General features: G+C 45.4%; 1 long non-coding RNA gene across 4 annotated transcripts; it reads left to right on the top strand.

The window, feature by feature from the left end:
* The first annotated feature begins 9,033 nt into the window (after nt 1-9,033).
* On the top strand, nt 9,034-14,366 carry LOC147975379 (uncharacterized). 4 transcript variants are annotated; one of them, XR_015600721.1, is made up of 6 exons: nt 9,034-9,221; nt 9,308-9,387; nt 9,461-9,589; nt 10,090-10,162; nt 10,255-10,386; nt 11,551-11,813. It is a non-coding gene; the product is annotated as an uncharacterized LOC147975379 (long non-coding RNA). The 4 variants fall into 4 exon arrangements; XR_015600720.1 differs by lacking the exon at nt 9,461-9,589 and adding an exon at nt 13,919-14,366 and having other exon boundaries at nt 9,056-9,221; nt 9,289-9,387; nt 11,551-13,809; XR_015600722.1 differs by having other exon boundaries at nt 9,099-9,221; nt 9,289-9,387.
* Nucleotides 14,367-14,731: the final 365 nt, after the last annotated feature.

Raw genomic sequence — 14,731 nt, forward strand, 5'->3', positions numbered from 1 at the left:
CCTTGGACATCCACAAACCTCAACTCCAACTCCATATATTCACGTCCAGGGAGAAAAAAATCACAGAGAAGGATTCATCGCGTTTTACGATACGGAGCCGCCGTCACCCCCTATTCTTCATCGGGAGGCCAGATCTAGAGTCCGTTCGGTGCTCCGGAGAGGGGAAATCATCGCCATCATCATCACCAACCTTCCTCCATCACCAATTTCATGATGCTCACCGCCGTGTGTGAGTAATTCCATCGTAGGATTGCTGGATGGTGATGGGTTGGATGAGATTTATCATGTAATCGAGTTAGTTTTGTTAGGGTTTGATCCCTATTATCCACTATGTTATGAGATTGATGTTGCTATGACTTTTCTATGCTTAATGCTTGTCACTAGGGCCCGAGTGCCATGATTTCAGATCTAAACCTATTATGTTTTCATGAATATATTTGTGTTCTTAATCCGATCTTGCAAGTTGTAGACACCTATTATGAGTTATGATCCGCATACCCCAAGGTGACAATAATTGGGATTCTTCTCGGTGATTACCGTAGTTTGAGGTGTTCATGTATTTACTAGGTGCTAATGCTTTGTTCCGGTCCTCTATTAAAAGGAGGCCTTAATATCCCTTAGTTTCCATTAGGACCCCGCTGCCACGGGAGGGTAGGACAAAAGATGTCATGCAAGTTCTTTTTCATAAGCACGTATGACTATATACAGAATACATGCCTACATTATATTGATGAATTGGAGCTAGTTCTGTGTCACCCTAGGTTATAACTGTTGCATGATGAATGCCATCCGACATAATTATCTATCACTGGTCCATTGCCTACGAGTTCGTTTCATATTGATCTTTGCTAAGTTACTTTTCCGTTGCCACTGTTACAATTGCTACAAAACTGCTACTGTTACTTTTGCCACCGTTACCGTTACTTCCATAACACTTTGCTACTAAATACTTTACTACACATAATAAATCTTTTAGGTGTGGTTGAATTGACAACTCAGTTGCTAATACTTGAGAATATTCTTTGGCTCCCCTAGTGTCGAATCAATAAATTTAGGTTGAATACTCTACCCTCGAAAACTATTGTGATCCCCTATACTTGTGGGTTATCACCCAACAAAGCCGTGATTATGCCCTCTCATTTCCCAAGCATCGACGTGAGGGTTCAGCACCATCAACCCCAAGCTGGAGCCTGGGGCCTGGCCCCGGTCGCTCTTCTTCGGCATAACCAGAAGAAAACAGGGGGTGGAGGAGGAGGGATGCGTGGATGAACACTCCCACCTCCCCCGCTTCCGCTTTTATAGGTCGATCGAGGCTAGGGGCTAGTTCCTCAGCAGGTAACCATCATACTCCTCCACCTATCCAAGAAGGCCGGTACCCCGCCATGACGCTCTCCCGCACCACATGCCTCCATTACCTACCCCACTCAATGCATGCAGCATATGCGACCAAGTATAAGAACATGGTGCAAAGAGTGAATTGGCAGTTTCTCACCCGTGCGTTAAAGTCATTCACCGGCCATTACAAGGGTGGCCCCACTGCAATTGGCGTTATGCGACACACGGGAGAACCGGAAACTAACCTGGGCTTAGGTTAATGAAGAAGCAAAGAAGATCTCAAAGGACGAGCAACTGCTCCCCTCCTGCCTATGCACTGGTTAGGACCTACCCTGACGACGCCCGATAGCGTGTTCGGGCCAAGCCCGGGGGCTCCTGTCGGTGCAACAAGCCCTGGTTCTGTTGCCCAGACTATGCACATGCCTAAGATCAAGATTGCAACCTTCAAGACCAGACCAAGCCAAAGAGATAAGCTCTTTGAAGAATCAAGAGCGCGGATCAAGAACCAAGTCAAGCCATGAGAAGCAAGATGTCACCAAGGGAAAACCTCCCTTGCCGGGCAGGCGAGCCTGGCGAGGTTGAGGTGGTCCCGAAGAATAAGTATCCAGACTTCACCGGCATGCTTGCCAAGCTCAATGAAGGCAAACTAACCTGCCAGGGCTTCACCGCTCCACCTCACAGCGATGTAAGTCATTGATCGGTGCGGTGTCAAGCCCCAAGGTGACTAGGTGGCTGTTTCTTGCCACATGGCAGCCACTTCATACGGAAATCATCTCCAAACGAGACCCGTCCAGAGGCGTGTCATGCAGGCAGGCGAGAAGCTGGCAAAGCAGCCCGGCAAGCCATGATGTGAAACTAAGTGGCGCATTTAATGCGCTTTGTCCCACCTGCAGAGTTAGGTATGATAGCACTGTTTGCTGTCTAATCAGTGCACAAGGACTGATTTGCCACCATGGTAACCCCTTGATCTATAAAAGGAGGCCCATGGCAACCATAGTAAGGATTTGGACCCTTGTACACTCATATGCGCATGGCCACTCTCGCCCCAAGGCGACCCTGCCGAGCAAGAGCGCCGTGTTTCCACCATACTCCACCATCAATCCACCAAAGCAGGAGTAGGGTTTTACGCCTCGCGGCGGCCCGAACCTGGGTAAAATCGCTCGTGTGATATCTATCATGCTGCGTGACGCTCTCTCCGCTCTTTGTGCAACGTGCTCGTCCCCCTTCTGAACCACAAGGGGCGCGTAGCCCCATAGGTGGCCCTGATTTCCCACGACAACTAGTGGTTAAACTAAATTAATACATTATTGTGCTCCCACTCAAATCAATATCTCTCATAACTGATTTTAAGTGATTCAAGATCCAAATCTAGTTCTCTACCATTGATGTGGACATCACTGATGACGAGACTTTTAACTGGTGGACAAACTTGTGACGCCCGGATAGTTACGCTACAGTAATTCTCTGCTAATGATGCCACATCACTTCAATTACTGTTGCTAATCTTTCGTTAGTACAAAACCGATTCAAAATCAATTCAAAATACGGCAAACAACAAAAGTTTTCAAACATAGAAACAAAATGTTCGGAGTGAACCAAATATTGCACAGATAATTATGGTGGAGAAGCCACACCTTTTTAAAATGTTTAAATACTATGAGATGAATAAAACACTAGCAAAAAAAACAATTATATAAGTGCTATTAAATATAAACAAATATTAAACTAGTTTATTTAGTCACTAAAAACTTTTTTTCAACTCCAATTTAGGTGTGGACTTTAACTTATTATTAAACTATAACTGTTAAAGAAATAAAATAAAACAGTAAAGGAAAATAAATAAAAGAAAAGAAAACACAAAAAACAGAAGACAAAAAAAAAGAACCCCCCCCCCCCCCCGCTGGGCCAAGTGGCCCAGCTGGCCCCAGCCGCCCGAATGGGCCGGCCCACCCCGACGCCCTACTAGGTCGCCCCGACCCCCCGGTCAAACCCTAACTGCTACCCCCCCACGCCGTTCCCCCCTCCCGATCCAATCTGGATCGGGGATGAGACCCTCACTCGCCCCACCCCACTCGCCCCCTCGCTTCCTCCCCGACCTGGATCGGGGGAAAAGGCGCCCGGACGCCGCTCGACGCCCCCTGCGCCGCCGTTGCGCACCATGGCGCCTCCGCCCTCGTCGCCGAACCCCGACGCCGCCCGGTTCTGCCCCGCCATCGCCGAGAGCCGCCCCATCCCCGTCGCCACGCCGGACGCCCCGACCTCGCCGACGGACGCCGCTCACCGGAGCCGCTCCACGTCGCCTCGCCTCCTCATCGGCTCCGTCAAGCCTCGCCGGACGTCCTCATCCGCTCCGTCGTCGGACCACCCCAACCTTCCCCCAAGCCCGCTGCCCGTGCCCTACTCCCTCCCCTGTGAGCTTCCCCTCTCCTCGTCCGTCACCGCGGTCACCGCACTCTGCGCACGCCCCTGGCCATCGCCCTGTACGCGCCCCGCCCGTGCTCACCGCGGCCTCGTCTCGCCCGGCGTGCCGTCGCGCCGAGCCGCACCCGTAGTGCTTCTCCTTCCCGGAGCGCTCGCACCTGCCGTGGCCCGCACCACCGCAGCCCCCTGCTACCTCCGACGCGACCACCATCGCCGCTGCTGGCCACCCTTGGCCTCGCCTTCGTCCCCATGCCGGCGACCCCGCGACCGGATGGCCACGGCCTCGCCCCGCAACCGGGTGGGCTACGGCCTCCGCCCGACGCCCACACCCGCTAGGCCTTTGGCCCACTGACAAAGGGGCCCCAGCCCCAGAACAAAAATGTTTTTTTTTTAAAAAAGAGAATTAAAAATAATAATTATCTAATTAACTAATTAATTAATTAATTAATTAACTTAATTAATTGTGTTTAACTAACCTAATCAATTAACTAAACTAATTAAACCTGTTTAGTTAGTCATAGACAATGACAGTAGGGCCCACATGTCAGTTTGACTAGGTCAACTGATTAGTTGACTGCTGATGTCAGCATGACATCATGCTGATGACATTAGTCTGTTTTTCGAATTAATTTAAATAATTAATTAAATTCCAGAAATTAATAAAATCTTTAGAAACTCATATCTTTTAATCCGTAACTCGGATTAAAATATTTTCAACATGAAAGTTGCTCAGAACGACGAGACGAATCCGGATACGCAGCCCGTTCGTCCGCCACGCATCCCTAGCATAGCGAACATGCAACTTTCCCCCTACGGCTCCTCTGCTCGAAAACGCGAAACACCGGGAATACTTTCCCGGATGTTTCCCCCCTTAACCGGTACCACCTCATACCACGTTAGGGCACGCCTAGCATCATTACTTGTCATGTCATGCATCGCTATGCATCTGTTTGCTTAAATATTTATTGTTTCTCCCCCCTCTTCTCTCGCTAGACACCGGGACCGACGCCGCTGCTACCCAGTACGACTACGGAGTTGACGATCCCTCTCTCTTGCCAGAGCAACCAGGCAAGCCCCCCCTTTTGATCACCAGATATCGCCTACTCTTCTCTATACTGCTTGCATTAGAGTAGTGTAGCATGTTACTGCTTCCCGTTAATCCTATACTGATGCATAGCCTGTCCTTGCTACTACTGTTGTTACCTTTACCTGCAATCCTAATGCTTAGTATAGGATGCTAGTATTTTCATCAGTGGCCCTACATCCTTGTCCGTCTGCCATGCTATACTATCGGGCCGTGATCACTCGGGAGTTGATCACGGGTATATACTATATGCTTTATACATGATACATGTGGTGACTAAAGACGGGTCGGCTTGTGGAGCACCCGCGAGTGATTCACGGATTGGGGGCTGAAAGGACCTTTGTCCCAACGGCCCTCTGTGTGGGTCTTTGAGGCGGAGCGACAGGGCAGGTTCCGACCACCTAGGAGAGAGGTGGGCCTGGCCCTGGTCGGCGTTCGCGGATACTTAACACGCTTAACGAGATCTGGGTATTTGATCTGAGTCTGACCATTTGGTCTATACGCACTAACCATCTACGCGGGAGTAGTTATGGGTATCCCGGCGTCGTGGTATCAGCCGAAGCCTTCTTGACGTCAGCGACGGAGCGGCGCGCGCTGGATTGGACTGGAACGCCACTAGGCTAGGTCTGCTTCCGGCCGCCCACGCAACGTGCAGGTGTGCTAAGGGCGATGGGCCCAGACCCCTGGGCGCTTAGGTTTAGACCGGCGTGCTGACCTCTCTGTTGGTCTAGGTGGGGCTGCGACGTGTTGATCTTCCGAGGCCGGGCATGACCCAGGAAAGTGTGTCCGGCCAAATGGGATCGAGCGTGTTGGGGTATGTGGTGCACCCCTGCAGGGAAGTTAATCTATTCGAATAGCCGTGATCTTCGGTAACAGGACGACTTGGAGTTGTACCTTGACCTTATGACAACTAGAATCGAATACTTAATAAAACACACCCTTCCAAGTGCCAGATACAACCGGTGGTCGCTCTCTCTCAGGGATACGAGGAGGGGATCGCCGGGTAGGATTATGCTATGCGATGTTACTTGGAGGACTTCAGTCTACTCTCTTCTACATGTTGCAAGACGGAGGCTGCCAGAAGCGTAGTCTTCGAAAGGATTAGTTATCCCCCTCTTATTCTGGCATTCTGCAGTTCAGTCCACATATGATACCCTTACTCCATTTGATACCCATGCATATGTAGTGTAGCTCCTTGCTTGCGAGTACTTTGGATGAGTACTCACGGTTGCTTTCTTCCCCTTTTCCCCCTTTCCTTTCATTCTGGTTGTCGCAACCAGATGTTGGAGTCCAGGAGCCAGACGCCACCGTCGACGACGACTCCTACTACACCGGAGGTGCCTACTACTACGTGCTGCCCGCTGACGACGACCAGGAGTAGTTTAGGAGGATCCCAGGCAGGAGGCCTGCGCCTCTTTCGATCTGTATCCCAGTTTGTGCTAGCCTTCTTAAGGCAAACTTGTTTAACTTATGTCTGTACTCCGATATTGTTGCTTCCGCTGACTCGTCTATGATCGAGCTCTTGTATTCGAGCCCTCGAGGCCCCAGGCTTGTAATATGATGCTTGTATGACTTATTTTATTTGTAGAGTTGTGTTGTGATATCTTCCCGTGAGTCCCTGATCTTGATCGTACACGTTTGCGTGTATGATTAGTGTACGATTGAATCAGGGGCGTCACAAAACTTTTGCCGATCATATCTCCATGTAAGTCTTGTTCATCTTTGATGCTTCATTCTCCGAGCTCGGAATGATTCTGCTAGAACTTCATGATAATCGAGTGCTATCTGCATACATGGTCGGACCATCCCCATCTTACACCTCATGTCCCGTTTGTACTCATGTGGACATGACACACTCTGGAACGCTTCGTGTTATAAACGGTTTCAACACTGGGAAGAACATCTTTTAACTTGATATTTACTGTGACATATCACCCTAATAATTGACTACTACACAATCAAAGAGTGCAAACAACAAATGGATAAACATCTCAGGCAATTCATAATAGCATGATATGGTATACCCCTGGGCATCGGGAGTTCTCCATGATCGTCTTCAATCTCCAGTTGAAGCGACATGATGGCCAATATTTCATTGTCATGGAAACCGTTTCAAAAACGTTGTTGTGGCGACAATTTCAGAAAACATCGTTGTGGCGACTGTTTCAGAAAACATTGTCATGCCACAAAATTCAGAAATTCCGCCATGGCACGAAGTTATAGCTCCTCATCCCACGCCAAGTGCACCTTCTCCTCATCGGGGTCCTCCGTGTATGGTTACCATCCTCACTTGTAACCTTTAGGCTATTTCTACGATATTTACATTAACATGGCAATCTCGTGGCTCCTGCCATCATCCTGTGACGCGCATGCCAATTAAAATTACAACATATAACCATCTCATACGTAAACTCATTATCATGACTAGGCTATACCACATCATATGCACACCCTACAAAACAAAGTTAGACGTCCTATAGTTGGTTTTGGCAAAATTTTCTTTATGCAGTTAACCAGTTTAACAAGTAATACAAGCTACCTATGTCCGCAATTTAGGTGATGATTCTTGATGGTAGATTAAGTTTCGGGATGTGTGAAACAAGACACTTAATTAAAAATCTCTAGCCCCATACTAAACTTCGTCAATACGCGTGACCGCTAGAAGATCACCCATCTTCGACACCCTCTTGTGTATGTGACGGTTCACTATTCTCAACTATGGTGAAGCCCAAGGAACTATTAGCAGATGATCAACAACCAGAGCCGATCGATTGTCAGAACCTTATAACGAAACGACACCATATGGTCGATGAATTCAACCAAAGCAACACTCGAGGGAAGCATAGCAAGAATATCAACCCTCACAATCACATATGATCTAGATCGCAACCTGCACCTACTCATAATCCTGCTCTGATGTCACTATTTGGAAACATTGTAGAAAACTAAAAATTCCGCGCCTACAATCACCCAAGATCAATATGAAGATGCATAACAGGTTGGGATCACGATTGTTACCATCACCGAGTTGCATCAGAAGAAGAATGTGTCGGTGTAGATCGTACTTGAAGTCCCTCGAACCGCAGATTCCCCTTACCGCCCACGAACAGTCCCTCGAGCTGAAGACCGAACGCACGGCCTCTCTACTTGGTTGCAAGTGTGCAACCTTCACGATCCGCCATCACTTCGTCGTCCAGAGCTAATCGTCACTGAAGAATTAGAGGGAGGATATTAGAACCACATAGGGCTTTTAATTATGAGGACAAGAGGATTATCCACACTCTAATTAGTCGACTAGGACCAACTAGAATATGAACTAGAAGAACTAGAGGAGGCTCCAAAACTTGTATGTTAAATTGTGGCCAATACCTCAAGTATATATAGGTTAGAGGGTGTGAGGAGGGCTGCCACCAAGGAGGGAAAGCCTCCTTGAGGCGCCAACCAGGGGGAGGAGTTGGACTCCTCCCCTATTAGAATTCACCCCCACACACAAGGAAAGGGGGGCTCCTCCTCCACTTGGGCCTTCGTGGCTTAAGTTGGCTTCCACCTCTTGGCCATTTAAACCCCATTAATATTTAAATTAAATATAGAACGTTCTAAATACCTCTAGACCATTATATTTTTTTAACATCTCCGAAAACATTTTCCACCTATACATAATATTTAAAACAATACAGAGGTTAGCCAACTCGCTTGGAGAATGCTCCCTCGATCAGTTCCTTCGCTGGCCGTTGGATCTGGCCATCTAGAATGTCTGAGCCGTGGGATCTTTACCTGCTATTAAACCCGATTTCACCTAGCGGTCGTTTTAGCCGTCCAATAACTGGTGGGGCTCGCGCCGCGTGTTTATTAGCTGGGTTGATCGATCTCGGGGGGAAAAGGCTTTCGCCCAATCCCCGCGTGCGCTCCGCTCCCAATCCTGGTCGCAGGGTTGTTGCGCTAGAGCCCACACCCGCACCAACCCTAGCCGCCACACCTCTCCTTCCTCCCTCGCTCGACAGCGCCGCACCCCCTCCCTCCTTGCTGCTCGGCCGGATAGCCGCCGGCCGCCGCATCCCTTCTCCCCCTTCCTCCTCCTTCCTCCTTCCCGCTGGCGCCAACAAGGGGGCCTCCTGCATGGACGGCCAGGTCTTCGAACCGGGGGTAGAGGAGCAGGGGAGGGCCAAGAAGCCGGCGGTGGGGGTGGAGAAGCCAGGAGGGCCAAGAAGCCAGCGGTGGGTGTGGAGCAACTAGGAGGGCCAAGAAGCCGGCGGTGGGGGTAGAGGAGCAGAGGAGGGCCAAGAAAGCCGGCCGGGAGCACACCACCGTAGGCGTCAAGGGAGCCGTGGACAAGCCGTCAGGAGGAGAAAGCTCCCAGTTTGAGGAGGAGACTACGGCACAGGTGTGTTTCTTCCTATTTTTCTTCCCCCTTTCCTCATCTTTCCATGACGACCTACAAATTTTTTCAGGTTGTGTTTTGAAATCTAGATTGATTTGGTACTGTATGTGGTGTGGTGTGCCCTTGCCAGGAATATCTAATGTGTGTCATGACACAATCAATTGTAGAGGTAAAGATTACTCTGTCCTGGTTCAAAGAGCATTTATATTTCATAAATTGATTGCTTATATCATTGTGAGAAGCTGGGAAGCATGATGCTCGATTAGTAGACTGCCGCTTGAGAAGAAGCTTGTCATATGTCTCTTCGAGCCGCGGCAGCTAGGGGCCTTCGAAGAACACGGGGTTTGACATAGCCATTGAGCAAGTGCAGGGTAATACTCTTATATGCAGTATGGTAATTCTACGTGTGATTTTGGTATGATAAATCTTCAAAAAAAATACTGAAACATGCAGCTACAGCCTGTGGATGATCTATAAGCCAACCAAGGTGGCACTGCTTCAATGGATGTGATGATAAAACAATTTTAAGTGCAGCTCACTAGAAAGTGATTGATCTTACATGTATTTTTTTCTTTTACTGGATGCAAGAAGCAGTAGTGTTAGTAGAGAAGAGGTGGTGTTACTCAGGTTATTTGTGAGCTATGAGAAGCCTCTCTTATACTACTGAGCTTTTTAACTCCACCCAACCAAATGTTCAAATCACGTTTCATTTTAATTTGAAAACTTCTTATGGGATTGGGACCTGGGAGATGATCATGTTGCAGATCATCTCAATTCTTGATAGTTAGGAATCAATATTTAAGACCATGCATGCAATATTTTTTCGAAGCATTCTATTGTAAATCTTCACCAAGTTGCCATTTTTTTGCAGATACAAACCAGATGTAAACAAAGAGGATATGGATTCAGTACGGCCACGAGTGAAGGAATGCTGTTCCAATTTGGTACTTTAGTTTAATATTTTCATTTAGTCTGTATTAGCTTAAGAAACAACATTTGTGGGACAAGTACTGTTTTAACATGGATTTTTTTTCAGGATCTTGGAGGATGTTTTCTCACTGTGGTTCAGGTTAAACTGTTGTTCTACTGTTCCTACTCAGCCTCCTAATGTTCTATGTCTTGATGCGCCTTCTTCGAGCTTCTCTATTGGTTTTCTCTTCACACTTATGTAAGTACATGTTCCTCCCTTCCTCCAAATCTTCCCCGGCCATGGTCGTTTGCATCTGGTCATAGTTGTTTGCATGTTTCACTTTCGTTGGTGCTTCATGCGTCGGTCTCAGTGCTCTAAGCAGACCAACATTTCTCATTTTGGCGATTGTATTATTGGGGCTTTGCTACATGTGTAGGTTTGAATTGATGGCTAGAAATACAGAGTGCCATTTTTTCTTATGGAGTGATAATTAAGAAGACATACATAGCTGCAAAGGGATTGCTCAAATGAAACAAGTTGCTAATTTTGTATCTTTGACACTCATGGAAAAGGTGCATGCCAATCCTAATTATAACCATATCACATATATGTGGAACTGCATTATACGAATGGTGTTATCAGGATGATAGATTTCAGTCATAGAACTGAACTGTTCCTTTTCTTGGTGTATATGTGTCATATACAGAATTCAGAAAAAAAAATTGGACACTACAATTCATATATTTACTATTTAGAATCGAGACATCCAATCATGTTAGGACATGATATGGTCTTCTTCCAGGGGCTCTAAGTATTATGAATGTGCATATCCTGATACATGTAATTATAAGGTGGTTACAAGCTAGCTGGACATGTGTGGCAAAATGCTTGCATTTCAGTTTATGTAGGAAGAGGAGCATCAATACCTACTTCTCCTGCCCTGTATATGTAACGTCTTTGTTCCAAGCAATTAGTATATGGTATTAGAGATTCTTATATTCATATATTTGTTTGAAACTTGGTGGATTCCTACCATCTCTATATAATTACAACAAAACCAATAGGTCAGAGCGATGTGTCTCTTAGTGCCATCGATTGGGTACATATGAAGCCTCTCATCCCACAGGCTCATTGTTTCTACCTCAAACCAATCCTGCCTCCTAAATTATTGATACATGTGTTGCTTCATTCATTTATTTTGAGAACACATATTAAACTGGTTTGAGGTAATTTGTTTTTTTTGTTTTTTGTTTTTTGAGATCACATATTAAACTGATAACACCATCCCTTGGCCTCCTTGGTCGTATCAATAATTGTACCTGAACAGTGACAAATCTCAAGCGACTGTTGTACCTGAACGGGTGTGGAACCAAATAGTGGTACCGTGTTCTGAGATCTGTTTTTTTGTGCTGCTATCCGCAGGAAAATTCCTAGGGATTTGATTGATGGAGGCATCGCTATTTGTCGCTGGATTATCCATTTTTGCAGCACCAGCAAAGTTGTTTTTGTTTGGAATGGCCAGTTCTCAATTTCTAAATCAGCTATACTATACTTCTTGTCAGGTTACATTATCTTGCTTCGTTTCAGTCTATATGTAGCACAAAAATACTAGGTGACATGGTTGGTTTGTATGTTACACTAATGAACAATACCATAAGGAAAAGGGCATTGCACTTCTTTGTTAATATTTGGTCTGTTCCTATTCGGTGACATACTATTCTGGTTGGTTAGCTTCACGCTCTAAAGCTAGGATTTTAATATGTATATTTTTAGGTATATGTATATTTTTAGGACCAGAATATGTGTTTTTTAAACACTTTTGTGAACACACACCAAAGTATATGTTTTTTCACGCATAAGGATCTAAATTCTTAGTGTCGGTATTAGCTCAAACACAAGATTACTAAAAAAATACACTTATTTTCAAGGTGGCATAATTTTGAATGGGGCTTTGTGCTACCAAATTAAAAGGTGTAGATACAACTCAGGTAGACGACAAGCCACCATTTTTTCTTCCATTAAAGAAAATTAAATTTGCTCAATATATGCCTGCCCACAACTAATAAGCCAACTAAATCATGTATTTTGTTTCGGATGCAACTATGTGCTACTAAATTAAAATGTGCATATACGTCCCATTGTAGATAGAAGCCACCGTTTTTTTCTTGAAGGAGATTAAAATTGTTGCCATATGTGCTTGCCCACAACTAAACCAACAAACTACGGATTTTCTTTTCAATGTCCACATGGATTCAACGGGTCTTTGCGCCATCTGAGACTTTATACAACCAAATAAGAATATGTATATATCATCTCATTGTACACAGCAACACACCATTTATGGGGCTAAAGAATATTTCATTTATTATCACACGTGCTTGCCCAGACATATTTTTTAAATAAGACTCTATACTATCAAGTTAAAATGTGTACATTCATCTCATTGTACATAACAATCCACCGTGTTTCCTATTAAAGGGGATTAAACCATGCAATTGTTTTTCATCGCGGACATGGCTTTAGCGTGCCTCTGCTAATTTGGTGACCACTTTACGATTTTTGTGAAGTTTGCAATTAAGAGAGATTAAATTTGTTGTCATATGTGATTGCCCGTAACAAAATCAACTGAACCATGGATTTTTTTCATCACTAACATGGAATCAGTAGGTCTCTGCGCCATTTGGCGTAACAAAATCAACTAAACCATGTTTTTTCCTTAGGTTTCTTATCCTTTTCCCTCTTTTTTTGTAGGAAAAATATGCATGGCCAGATTTCTCATCATGATAACCATGTTTTCAAACTTGCTAAAAAAATACAACCATGCCAACTTTACTCTCTCATCATAGTGCCCATATTTTTAAACCGAACATATTCATATTATGCAAAGTTTCCCTTTTCCCAGACTATTATTTAACAACGTAATAAACATGTTAAAAAATAGCATGATTTAGTTGAAGGTTCTTGCAGCATGAAACTATTTTCATCGACAACATGTCTTCAGCAGGTCTCTCCGCCAGTTGGCGCAACGGGTCAACTAGTATCAGTAATACCTGGCATTACCCGATATTCACCGAAACCCTTCCGTTGACCCTGAAACGCTTCCGGATCCTCTTGGAACTATTCCGAATTTTAATGAAACAATAACACAAATATATTATCATCACTCCCGTCCTAATAACACTCAAAAGATCGTGATTTCGTTAAGCTTGTGTCCCCGTAGGTTCGGTAACTTACATACATGAACGAAATCATTCATTCAATGACCGACAACGGGACCGTGGACGCCTATATTGATCCCTATGAGCACATGAATGATATTCGAGTGAACCTTTGGTTATCTTGTGATGTTGCCTTTGCTTTGCCATACTTTACAAGACCCGGGATGTATGGGTCTCCTGAGTCATTGATTCGTTTCCAACGTATCTACTTTTCGTAACGCTTTTCCTCTTGTTTTGGACTCTAATTTGCATGATTTGAATGAAACTAACCCCGGACCGACGCTGTTTTCAGCAGAACTACCATGGTGTTGTTTTTGTGCAGAAATACTAGTTCTCGGAATGGAACGAAACTTTGCGAGGATTTTTTATACAATAAAGAGAATTTTTGGAGCCAAGAACCACCGGAGGGGGCACCTGGGTGGGAAAAACCCACCAGGGCGCGCCTGCCCCCTAGCACATCCAGGTGGGTTGTCCCCACCTGGTGGCCCCACAGATCCTGAAACCGACGCTATATAATCACATATTTTCAGAAAAAAATAACAGATTAAGAATTATCGCGTTTCACGAGACAGAGCCGTCGTCACCTCCTGTTATTCATCGGGCGGCCAGATCTGGAGTTCGTTTGGGGCTCCGAAGAGGGGGATCTTCAATCTTCGTCATCACCAACCCTTCTCCATCGCCAATTCCATGATGCTCCCCACCGGGAGTGAGTAATTCCTTCGTAGGCTCGCTGGTCGGTGAGGAGTTTGATGAGATTCATCATGTAATCTAGTTAGTTTTGTTAGGTCTTGATTCCTTGTTGATGAAGATGGGCCGTGCAGGCCTGCCAGCAAAGCCACACCATGGGCCGCAGGCAGGCAAGTCTGGGGACCCCCGTTCCTAGAACGCCGACAGTGAGGATGTGCCCGTTATTGTTGCTAATATTACTATTTTGATTGACTTTGTTATACTTGAGATGACCGAGGACGACAACATGTTGATTATCCTTGGTAGACCCTTTTTGAATATTGTAGGGGCTGTTATTGATTGCAATAAAGGCAAGGTCATTTTTCATATCAATCGTAATGAACATACGGTGCACTTTCCAAAGAAACAATTCCAAGTGAACGGTATTAATGTTATTGAAAAATCTCCGACAATCACTATAGGAAGTTTTCAACTACCTCTACCTACTATCATAGAGAAATATGAAATGCTTATTGTTGGGGACATTCATATCCCTATTGAGGTAACTTAGTGATTTACGAAAGTACTTCAGTTTCATGCTAATCGAAAGTGGTTGTTAATAAGACCTGATCAACCTTATTATTGATCATTTCCGAGAGGTATGAAGTTCATGAATTTAGTGAGCACTACCTTCTGTCCCTACTTTTTGTTTTATTTTT

This window comes from Triticum urartu, chromosome 4A (assembly GCF_056163025.1).
Source record: "Triticum urartu cultivar PI428250 chromosome 4A, HENAU_Tu73, whole genome shotgun sequence".
NCBI lineage: Eukaryota > Viridiplantae > Streptophyta > Magnoliopsida > Poales > Poaceae > Triticum > Triticum urartu.